Source organism: Macaca mulatta, chromosome 10 (assembly GCF_049350105.2).
Source record: "Macaca mulatta isolate MMU2019108-1 chromosome 10, T2T-MMU8v2.0, whole genome shotgun sequence".
NCBI lineage: Eukaryota > Metazoa > Chordata > Mammalia > Primates > Cercopithecidae > Macaca > Macaca mulatta.
In genome coordinates, this window is record NC_133415.1 from 228,715 (window position 1) to 241,789 (window position 13,075).

Here is a 13,075-nt window from a genome sequence, read left to right on the forward strand (position 1 = left end):
CCCTGAGTTTGGTTGAAAAAATCCACCTATAAGTTGACCCGCAAAGCTCAAGCTTGTGTTGGACAAGAGTCAACTGTACGCAATTGACACTGATTCCTACCAACAATATCCAAATCTTACCATGACCAGCACGATAAAGAGAATGAGCAAAATTTAAAAACTAAAGCAGAGTGTTTTCCTGCTAGTTGGGGCACTGCATATCCCCTGTGGGAAAGACCACACTGGCTGCTGACCAAACTCCATCAGCCTCTTCCTCCGTCCTGAGGGCATCTTCCTCCATCCTGACAGCAGCCTGGGCTTACCTCAGTCCCAGGGCGGGGGAGGAGGACGCACTGTGCACCCTCCCAGCTCTCCTCCGCTCCTTCCCTCAGGCTGGCCCAAGAGCAGCCTGGACAGTCAGGTGCTGGGGACACCGAGCTGCCCCTCCTCGGCCCACAACCTCAGGCCACCTGTCTCATTTGTGACTGAGAAACAGAGCTGCAGCTGCAGGCGGGAGGCGGGACACGCTGGGATCTACCCATGGCCAGGCCGAGCTGCTCTGATCACTCAAGCTTCACTTTCATCACTTGCTCTACCAAATAAACTAGAATAAAATATGCCACTTCCTCCTTTGCACACACTCCCAAGCCTCCCATCCCACTTCCCGGCGCTGACACCATAAGAACACTTTCTGTGCCTTTCCAGGTATTTTCTATCCTCCTCAAGCACAGAACCACATTCAGAGAGAATTTTTTTTTTTTTTTTTTTTTACAGAAATGGCACCAGGGCAGATGATGTTTTTTTGTACCATTTCTTTGGTTTCTTGGGCATTTTCCGCACCAGGACAGATGGGCTCTGCTCTCCTTCCTCCCCACCGAAGGCTGCCTCATAGCAGCCACACACAGAGCCGTAAGCCCTCGCAAGACTGTGGGTGTCTCGGGGTGCCCCACGTCCCCAAAGACCAAGGGGTTACAGATCCACACTGTCAAACAACACTTCAGACATGGCCTCGAGCCTGGGAACCCTGCTGGCCAGCCCAGGCCAGCAACAGAATAGAGGTGTGAGAGGTAACATTTGCACTTCTTAAAAAAAAAAAAAATGCAGATATTCAGTCCCACATTTAAAATGATCATGGCGGCCAGGCACAGTGGCTCATGAGTGTAATGTAAGCACTTTGGGAGGCCAAGGTTGGCAGATCCCTTGAGGTCAGGAGTTCAAGACCAGCCTGGCCAACACGGTGAGACCCCTGTCTCTACTAAAAATACAAAAATTAGCTGGGCATGGTGGCAGGCACATGTAATCCCAGCTACTTGGGAGGCTGAGACACAAGATTCTCTTGAACCCTGGAAGCAGAGGTTACAGTGAGCTGAGATTATGCCACTGCAATCCAGCCTGGGTGACAGAGCAAGACTCTGTCTCAAAAATAAAAATAATAAATAATAACAAAAGAAAAATATATATGCATTCCTAGTCCCTTGGAGCTGCAGCAACAAAGCTGGTGATATATTTTGGGTGTTTCTAATCAATGTTTTCCATGAGCTACACTGCAAGTCTCAACCTTGACCCTGCTACAGTAATCATCTATTACAAATTAGAACAAGAGACATAACTCTGTCTCCTACTAAAATATTCTAACTGAGACATGTTAACAGAATACATTTCTTTGGGTGAGAAAGTATCCACCAGGGTGGGGAACAGACGGCCCACCGATTGTGCTGTAGCCCTAACCACCAAGGACTCATGGATCATCCACAGCAAGGCTGGTGACTCAAAAAGAACACTAAATTGCTCTTTGACATCAATTCTTAAACCTTGAGAAACCAAAGTTCTCTTTGTAACAGACTTGAAAAAGGATGAAGTCAGAAGTAGCTCAGCAGAGATGCACCAACTCTTACCTGGGAGAGACACTCCTTGCTAATCACGTCTGGATTAACGGATGTGCTAAAAGCATCTCTTCCAACAGAGACACAGACTGCAAACAGGAATGCCATGAACACCTTCCCCAGATAACCCAGTCCTCACCCATCCACCCCTCAGGAGGTCCCCAGACAAGTCCAATAAGGAAATCACCCCACAGCAGATTCAGGTGCAGGCAGTGAGGGTAGTGGCGTCAGGGAATTCCGCCGTAAACCTTGGCAGCACGCAGGGAGGTGTACCCAGCTGGACAGGTGAAGTCAGAAGTGCAGGATGATCTGGCCATTCCAAATAAGCAGGGCATAACAATTTTGTTAAAATGAAACCCAGCCTTTGCAAAGGCCTGGACTTCCCACAATGTGTGGTATTTATAGTGTGGACGGCACTGTAGAGAAGTTATCAGAGGGTTCACGACGGCAAGATCCACGGAGGCTCTGCCATGTGCCAGGCATGAGACAACAATTCACACAAAACACCTCATTTCACCCTACACAGAGTCCACAGACTGCTCCACAGTCTCCCAGGTAAGAGTTGGTGCATCTCTGCTGAGCTACTTCTGACTTCATCCTTTCTCAACTGCTTCATGTTTCACCCTACACAGAGTCCACAGACTGCTCCACATTTCACCCTACACAGAGTCCACAGACTGCTCCACATTTCACCCTACACAGAGTACAGAGACTGCTTCACAGAATACTACCAAAGGGGACCATCAAATGATCCCCAAGAAGTAATGAGCGCCTTAAAAGTAAGAAAGCCAACCTCCTCCCCCTCTATTAACTTCCTCTCCTCATTTCCGCAGAACCAAAGAAATACGAAGGGCCAGTGATGCCCCACTGAAGAACGCTCTCCTGGTGGTTACACTCTGTACATAGGGAGCACAACCCTGCTCCGTGCTGCCTGAGGCTACTATTCTATACTACACTAGTACGATCTGTTTGTTCTATTCTATACTATTCCATTCTCTATGATAGAATACTACAGCTTCACTCCATACTATAAAACGCTGTACTATCTGTTCTATTCTATTCTATTTTCTTCTATACAGAAAGGAGTTAGCCAGCTTGCTTTAGGCAGACAGTAAGGGAAGGGTCCCAGAGAGCCTCCAGCCCATGTTTTGTGCAGATAGGGGGACTTGCACGGGGGGGCCCTCCTAAACATGCTCACAGCAGACTAAAGGTCCCCATGCACACGAGGGAATGGGGTGGAACCACCAGATATTTGCTCCTTAGACAGCGAGACCAGCCCCATCAGCTTCTATATAAAAGCCCTTGTAGTCAACTGGGAAGGGGGCGACCAGCAATCTGCTCTCAGGACCCCTCTTTTCGCTGAGAGCTTAACTTTTAGCTTAACGAGTTCCACTGCACTCACTCTTCGATGTCCCCGTGCCTGTTTCTTCCTGGTCATGAGACAAGAACCTGGACCCAGCTGAGCTAAAGAGCAAAACTCCTGCATCAGTGCTACAGAACACTATCCTCTCTGTTCTGTGCCATGCGACTCTACTATTCCACACCACACTACGTAATATTAATACTATGCTGTGTGTTCTAATCTAGATTGTATTATGCTATGCAATACTACGTCATTAGTTCAACTGAATACTCTACAATACTATCCCACTTGTTCTATTCTAGACCATGTAATACGATTTTTCCTATTGTATACTATACTACATAATGTTACACTGTTTCTTCTATTCTATGCTACCCTATATAACATTATGCTATTTGTTCTATTCTGCGCTACTCTATATAATTCTATTCTGTTTGTTCCATTCTACACAATACCTTGCATCATTTTACCATGTTCTACGATACAAGAGTAGAGTCAATTATACTTTCATAATCTTTTCCAAGCTCTTACCCAGTAAGAAATGTGATGTTTTACTATGCCTCACATAAATGCACATTTCATGATAATCAATGCCATTTCCTATGGTTGTAGAATTCTGTCTCTATGATTCTACTGATACGGCTTCTTTGGGCTTTTCTTTAAGTCCTTTGCAGTGTCTGGTTTCCTAGTGAAAAGATGACTAAGGTCCCGATAAGATCCTACAAAACCAGCATTCACACAGGCTCACCTGTGTGCACACTGCTGGACTCCATGTTGAAGGAGTGACAGGAAGACAGACGGCTGTCGGTGGATGGAAGGCAACAAGCACAGAGTAGATTCCAGAACTGAGACATGTACCAAGGCTCTGGCACAGCTGAGGGTCGATCCCAATTCTAGCCTCTCACAGAAAGGCTGAGGGGACTTAGCACAAAGAGCACGGAACTTTGCTTTAATAAAGCAAATGCTTACCATCCACTGTGAGGAGCTCAAGGAGAAATGGCAGTAGGCTCTACTAATGATACTGCTTTAAAAAATGGAAGGGAGAGGGTACATTTTCACATGGGCCATGTGGAAAGTTGGCTGGACCTGCCGCTGGACCTGACACTGGACCTGCTGCTGGACCTGCCCCTGGACCTGTCGCTGGACCTGCCGCTGGACCTGTTCCTGGACCTGATGCTGGACCTGCCGCTGGACCTGATGCTGGACCTGACGCTGGACCTGCCCCCGGACCTGCCACTCGGTCTGCTACTGGACTGCTAACAAATGCTGCAGATTTTCATGTAGAAAAAAGTACAATGCGTCTGAGAGCAGCTGTCCCAGCTCTGGATGAAGCCGGCAGAAAAAGGAAGCAGCAGAGACGCTGATATCATTCAGTGGGCAGAGTCAATGACCCTCCTCTAAGTCCAGCAAAGCTCAACCTGCATGTCTGCAACTAGAAATACCAATCATAAGCCAGACCTCCTGGCAAATACCATTGACCTGCTGTAATTCTGTGTGGTGTATTATGTCCCATGTACAGGAAATCATTCACAAAGCTTTTAACCAGGAAGTACTAACATGACTTTTAATGCAATATAACAGCTTGCACCCATTTAACATATATTTAACCCCAGTGGTATATTTAAATATATATTTTATAGAACATCAGGCATGTTTACCTAATGGCTCGAACTTTCACAATGTCTCTCTCCCTGAGAGGACAGCGGAGGATCCCATGCACTGTCTCCAGGAACATGCCCCTCCCAGAGAGGATTCACAAATCAAATGTGCACATGCATGCATGCACAGACACATATCACACACACACACACACGGACACGCACACCTATATGCAATACATACATTCACACATGCACACACGTTCACATAATCACATAATACCACCACATAACAGATGCGTACACATACACACAACACTCAAACACACGCACACAAACATACAACACTCAAACACACACGCACAAGCATACACACAACACTCAAACACACATGCATATACATACACATTCTGACACACATACATACGTAAGTGCGTAGACATAACATGCACAAATATACATGTATAACTATATACACATGAGCATCCATGCATGCCTACTTGCACATATGTGCAGTCGTGCCTAAACATGTAACACATGCACACACATACATGCAACACAAATACACATGCACACATATACACATGCATGCACATGTACATTACACACAAAGGCACACATACATGCACAACACATATACATGCAATACACACTTTCATACACATAAATGCAAACACACATACATATACACATCCCTCAAAGACCCCATTATTCAATTCTAAACAAAGTGGTTTATCCCCCAAATGTACCTTCCCGTAATTAATAAGCTCTACTGCACATTTCTTGTTTCAAATAATGAGGTCTCACACACAGCACACACACATTTATACTCCAATACGTGTGAACATATAAATAGAAATAGGCACATGGGCACGAAGACCCTCTTCTGTAAAGGTATTCTCAAACTTGAACTGAACGAATTCTGCTAATTATAGTCAGAGTCAGCAAAGATATATATTTGACCTTGGAATGAATATACTCGTTCTTTTCGTTACCCCTGGCAACAGCAAGAATGTAAAACAGAGTTGTGCGATACCATGTCACTTATTCAATCCCACTTCCTGGCATCTGACCCACTTGGAATAGCGTTTCTGTCTGAGTGATTTCCTTCTGACTGAAATCATGAGACAATTCCTTCTCTTCCTGCTTTCTCTTTCCCAGGCCTTTTCACTGCCCTTTCATCATCTCAGAAATAAATCATACTTGTCAAAATGGAACGCAAAGAAACAGCCTTAGGAGAGAATCCCACAATGGAATGGACCCAAGAGAGGAAAAAATATTCTTTTTGAAAATGTACAAAAGGAAAAGTCAAGAGGCCTGGGTTCCCTCTCATGACAGAAACAGACGTCAGCATAGCAGGTCGCTCAGCACAGTTCAGCTCTGTGTATGAAACAGAGATTCTAGTCCTTGTCCCTGTTTCAAGCTCTGTGTATGAAATAGATTATAGCCCTTGTCCCTGTTTCATGATGTTGCAGTGAAGGTAACAAAGCAGACAAAGGGCACAGGTTTCAGAAAAGGATTTTAAAAGGATGACTTTTAAAATGTGAGCCTGCTTTTCAAGGGCACAATGAGGACATTTTCAAGTATATTAAAGCTGATTTATAAGAGATAGGTATAAAGACTCTACAAGGTCGTTAGACTTTAGACTTACAAAGAAAACAAATCACATTCTCCTAGCATCACCAGTCAGGTGTTCCACAAATACTAAGAATAGCCACTGCAACGGGGTCCACTATGAGGGGTCAAAACATAACCCATGAAGCATGGCCGAGAGCTCCTATAACTTGATTTCTAGAAATCTAATTTTAAACATCCTCACAGCTAGCACATCACAAAAATACAGAGCTCCAAATGCTGTAACACAAGTGCTAACAACACCTAGCCAAAAATATACGAGGCATTTCAGGCAAAAATCCCAGAATCAGAAGAACACAAGTTTTCTAAGTTCTTCAAAAGCTGGTGCTGGTTGAGGCTCTTCTGCAGACTTCAACAAAAGACACGCTAGAATTAGCCATTGACGGTAACCCTGAGTCAACACGCACAGTGTTCGGAAAAGCACAAGGCCTGCTCCGGCTTGAGACCCCTGGGAACTTTCTCTGGACCGCACCGAGTGGACGACTTTGAGAACTCAAAATAACTAACAACCAGTCCATGAACAGAGAAAGAAGACTGCAGCCTCCCTGGGGACCTGGCTCCATGCCTGCCCCCTTTCTTCCGGATACCTTTGCCCTTCCTGGCTCCCTCCTCCACCTGGAGATGCTCTGGGTTCAGGCCCCTCTCCAGTTGTGTCTCGGTCCACAGCTGGCTACCTGTGTGAAGCACCAGGCCTTGAAGGACCATCTCCACCTGCTTCCTGCACTTCCCACCCACTTCCACCATGACACCCAGGCTCTGGCTGCTCTCAGGGATCAGGGCCGCCAGGCTCCCCTCACAGGCTCCAACTGGAGTCCTGCCCCCTGGTTTTCAGCAACACTTGGGACTTTCTCCTGGAAACTCTCGGCTCTGGGCTTTCGTGAACTGCGCCATCCAGCTCTTCTCTGGACTCTAAGCAGGGCCTTCTCTGGGTCTTCCAACCCTTCCTCCATTTCCAAATGTGGGCTTTCCTTTGGCCTCCTCTCTCCAGACATGCACGCCTCACACTCTGGCTACTTGACGTGCACTTCTACCTAAGAGGCTCCCAAATGCTCCCTGCTCCAGATTTTCCCCAAGCCTCCTCCTGTATTTCCAAACTTGCAGCTTGCAGTGGTGTCTCTAAGTATCTCTGAGTCAGGTCCACACTTGCTTCTCCTGATTTCCGCCAAAGCGCAACGGCGACCTCGGGGTGCAGACTCGCAGCTTCATCCGCCTTCCTGTACTCCCTCTTCCCCTCCTGACCCAGGCACCGAATTGCTCAGCTCACTGGCTGCCTTCTCTCCTCCTCCGGCCACGGCGAGTGCCCTGCATGAGCCTGCCCTGTCACCCCCCGGCTCCACGGCATGCCGCACATCAGAGACACGATTCTCTCCGAAACCCTCAGTGGTTCCCTAGTATCCCACAGGTAAGGACTTCCACATTCTGGCCCCAATCTAACTTTCTGGCCTCAGATATGCACATGCATATTTTATCTATGCAAAGAGAGTACAGGCCTCACACCCGCTCTCATTCCTGGGCTCCTAGTTCCTCTTAAAGGTGCTGTATGAGGTACCTATGCACTTTCCAAACACTAACTGAATATGCGCTTGGAGAACACTTACTTGATAATTTTGTGGCATTGTCGGATAACGTGGACAAAGTGAGAACTACGCAGGTGTGTGGATGCTGCCTTGCCCAGACCTCACTTACCCAGACACTCCCAGATGCTCAAGGTGACCAGCCCTATTGGCGCACAGGCAGGCGCAGGCTGCACCCCCACAGCTGGGCCCCGCGAGCTGAACTATAATTATGAAGCAGTTGTTTGCTCCTAAATCTGTTTATGCTGGTGCATTTGTTACACATTACTGAAACCAATAAAGTATGACTCCAAAGAGAGAATAATTGTATGAAAACTAAGTTGGATGCCTTTCAAAGACTTAATATAGGGGAATTTTTTTTTTTCATTTTAATCTTTTTAAAATTGCTATCAAATTAGTTATGGGCAAAAAATATATACAATGTTTGAGGAAATAATTTTTAACGGTTTCATATCTAACATACCTTGCTTCTCTTGTGTTGCCTATTCTCTTCTAGAAGAATAAAAACTGTGGCAGGCCTGCGATGGCTGTGGTTGAGGAAAGAGGCCACAGCCACAGCCAGCAGAACCATGCTCAGCAGCAGCCTAGCCCCGCGTGGAAGAGGCGTGAACACTCTCGGGAGAGGTGGATGTGCACTAACGGCCCCCAGCTCTGACCTCTTTATCTGAATGCGGTGATTGGTTTTATCTGAATGTCAGACAAAAGGGTGTCTACGTCCAGGAAAGACTCTAAACACTCTGGACGCTGCTGCGGCAGATGGTGACCGTGACCCAGTGATACCACTCTCCAGTGGGCAGCCAACCCAGTCTCCTAATCGTAAAGGACATTCATAGCAACACTACGAAAAAGAAACACTACTGTTCTGACCCAGAAAAGTGAAATGTAAAACATAAAATACACAGGTTCTAACTAAGAGGCAGACAGACCGGGCACGGTGGCTCACGCCTGTAATCCCAACCCCTTGGAAGGCCAAGGCGGGTGGATCACTTGAGGTCACGAGTTTGAGACCAGCCTGGTCAACATGGTGAAACCCCATCTCTACTAAAAATGCAAAAATTACCCGGATGTGGTGGCGGGCACCTGTAATCCCAGCTACTTAGGAGGCTGAAGCAGGAGAATTGCTTGAACCTGGGAGGTGGAGGTTGCAGTGAGCCGAGATCACGCCACTGCACTCTAGCCTGGGCAACTCCTTCTCAAATAAAATAAAATAAAATAAAATAAAATAAAATAAAATAAAAGGCAGACAAACAAAGGAGATTTCCTCTGATCTTAAAAACAGAAGTATTTGTTTCACAGCGTGGATAATTGAAGATCTGCATAAAAATCACCTAGGGTCCCTCCCTCCCTCACAACAGACTGGGATAGAGGGAAGGAGGGCAGGAGGTGGGCCCCTTGTCCACGAGAGCCTCCTCCCACCCCATCCCCTTCCTCAGGAGGGCGGCCTGCCCAGTGCAGGCTCCCTTCTCCCCAGGTAAGACCCTGGCGTCTCTACAGGAACACCCACCTCCCTTCCCTGCAATCCACTCCAGCTGCTCAGGGCCAGTCAAGGGGGGCACTCTTCAGAGAGGAGCAAACGGTTTGGAGGACAGCCTGAACTCCAACGTACCAGGTGTGGCTTGCCAGGAAGCACAGAGGAAGGATGCAGGTCCCGAGAAGGAGGAGGCGCAGGAGGACGATGAGAGAGAAGAGAGAGAGACAAGAGAGGCAGACTGCCCAGCCGGGGGCTGAGCACAGGATCTGGCTGAGGCCCCCTGGGGAGGGGCAGAGGCAAACAGGCTGCTGCTTCTAGGCTGCTCGGGAAGATACAAGCTTGAAGGGGCTGCAAGGCAGGACTCACTGAGGAGCAGTCATGTGGATGCCACGCCTCTCACATGGCACACACTGACAACATGCAACTCACATGCAACACAACACAACACGCATGTACAATGGGCTTATACAACACTGACAACACACACTGCACACAAACACACACAACCTATACAACACATACCCAATACATGTGACTCACAACACAATGTGCATTTATAACACACTCATACGACACATAACCAATACATGCAACTCACAACACAACATGTGCGTACAACACACTCATACACACATACAGCACACGTAACTTACTACAACACAACACGCACGTACAATGCACTCATACAGCACACACAACACACAACTCACATACAACATGCACATGCAACACACTCATACAACACACAACACTCATACAACACACAACACACGTAACTCACAACACAACATGCACACACAACACTCATACAACATACATACAATACATGCAACTCACAACATACACACACAACACACTCATACAGCTCACGTACAACACATGCAACTCACGTTCAACACAACATGCACGTACAACACACACAACACACGCAACTCAACACAACATTCACGTACAACACACTCATACAACACAACACTCATACAACGTACACACAATACATGCAACTCACAACACAACATACACATACAATACACTCATACAACACATGCAACTCACGCATAACACAGCATGCACGTACAACACACTCATACAACATATAACACATACAACATACACACAACACACGCAACTCAACACAAATACATGTACAATTCACTCACAACACACAACACTCATACAACACACAACACATGCAACCCATAAACACATGTACAACACACTCATACAACACACAACACTCATACATCACACACAATACATGCAACTCATATACGACATACACATACACACATACAACACACAACACTCATACAACATACAAAGCATGCAACTCACAAATACACGCACAACACACTCATACAACACACAACACTCAAACGTACAATAAGTGCAACTCAACACAATATGCACATACAACCCACATACAACCCATGCAACTCACATACAACACAACACACTCATACAACACATTCATACAACACACACTATACAGATTCTAAGTATGAAATAGAAAACAGCACACGCACAGTTTCTAAATTTGATGAAAACTTTTTTCAAGAAAGTCGTCCAACATCCAAACTGGTACCATGTCCTCATTTTCAGTTGCTGTTCAGATTCAAGCATTTTTATCATCTACTCTATGAATTATAATAATAGAGCATAAACCCATTTTTCATTTTACACCCACTTTAGTGTGGGGTACTCCAAAACAGGGGCCAGGAGCCTCAAAGTCGTCCCTCGGAACAAAACACAACCGACACTCAGAGGCCAGGAAGGGAACTCGGGGGGTGACACACACTCTCTCATCTGCAGAGCTCTGCTTCAAATACTTTACACGTAACCAGGCTGGAACGGGTTGGTGAGGGTACAGACATGGCAAACTGAGAAGAAACTGGCAGGTGGAGAAAGATCAGTCAAAATCCAAGGAAAAATGCTGAACATTTTCCACAAATAGTTCACACAACAGATGATACTCAGGCTACTGAAAGTTTATTGAGAGGGGTCTTGCTCCAAAGAAAAAGTTCTCTCCCAAAGTTATCAAAGATTCACAGCAGGCACCTGCCCCCAACACACCATCTTCCGAGGGCCTAGGAGTCAAAAAGAAGGTAAGACAGTAGTAAGGGTACAGGGAGAGGAGAGCGGGAGGGGACCGAGAACTCGGAACCAAGAGATGGGCGGACACTGAATGCCTGACTCCAAGGTTATCACCTCAGAAAACAAGTCTGTTTAAGTCCGTAGTAACAGTGTTAGTACTTTCACTGAACCTGCACTCAACACTGGAGAACCTCCCTGTGTTATGAAGACGATCTGAAAAATAACATTAATTCACAATGTAGAGTGATGATTCAGCCACAGAAAATAAAACTGACATAATCCACTACAAGTCACAGTATGTCTTTCTTTAAGACTGGTTTATGATGCAGAAAAGAGGCAGAGATCTAAAATACTTAAACTGGCAAACACCTTGTTTCCCTGCATTCTCACAACCGTGGCACCAGCTAGAGTAAGACAGAGTGGTTTTCAGAGCTTCCAGAACAGCAGAACAGATCAATCATAAATATGCAAAAGTGATCTGAAAACAGAATTAATTAATATTCCACGTTTTGGCTTAAACTAGTCATGTGATTTCCAATAAGTGGGAAACATTCACACCAATTTTTATAAGAAAGTTCAATGTGAACACATAGTACAGAACATTGCCTTTGTTTTGGAATTTATTTATTTAATATGACAATTTCATTTGTATTTAGTTATTCTTGATGTTGAATGCTCATCTTTATTAATGATGAGCTACCCATTTTCTGACTGAGGAAACAGAAAGTTGTCACTGCCTAACAGCAATACTCAAAACAGCCTGTATGAAAGGAAAAGGTATATCTGTGTGCACACAGATGCATACACATGCATACACGTACCTATACATGTACACACGCGTGTACATATGTGCATACACATACACACATACACGTGTGTGCATGAGCACACATGCATGCACACATATGCACATACATGCATACACACGCATATGCACATACACGTACACTCATATACACACGTACACATGCACACACATACATGCATATACACGTGCACATGGACACGTGGACACGCACATACACACGCATACACACATGCACACACATGCATGCGTACATGCATACGTAAGTATCATCTCAGGTACGTGGATTCAAAATTCTGATGCAAACAAGAATAATTACAAAACAAGGTAGGGTGTCAACAAGTGAGAATTGAGATGAAAGTTCTGATATGTTCCAGAGACAATACGGGAGGTCGTCACATCACATAAATATCTTACCCATTTTAAACATGACAATTCCTGCCAACATCGGCCTGGATTAAGATGATTTCATTGACATAAGGAACAGAAAATATAGTATTTATTCTAATGAGATTCTGTAATCATTACATTATTTTCACAATTATAAGTAATCACTAAATAACTTCCTCCCAAGGGTCTAAAAATAAAAATAAGATAACAAAAGAAGGTCACAGTCCTGACAGCTTTATCATGCAAATCACAACTGTGAAAATCAAGCATGTTTTTGAGACTA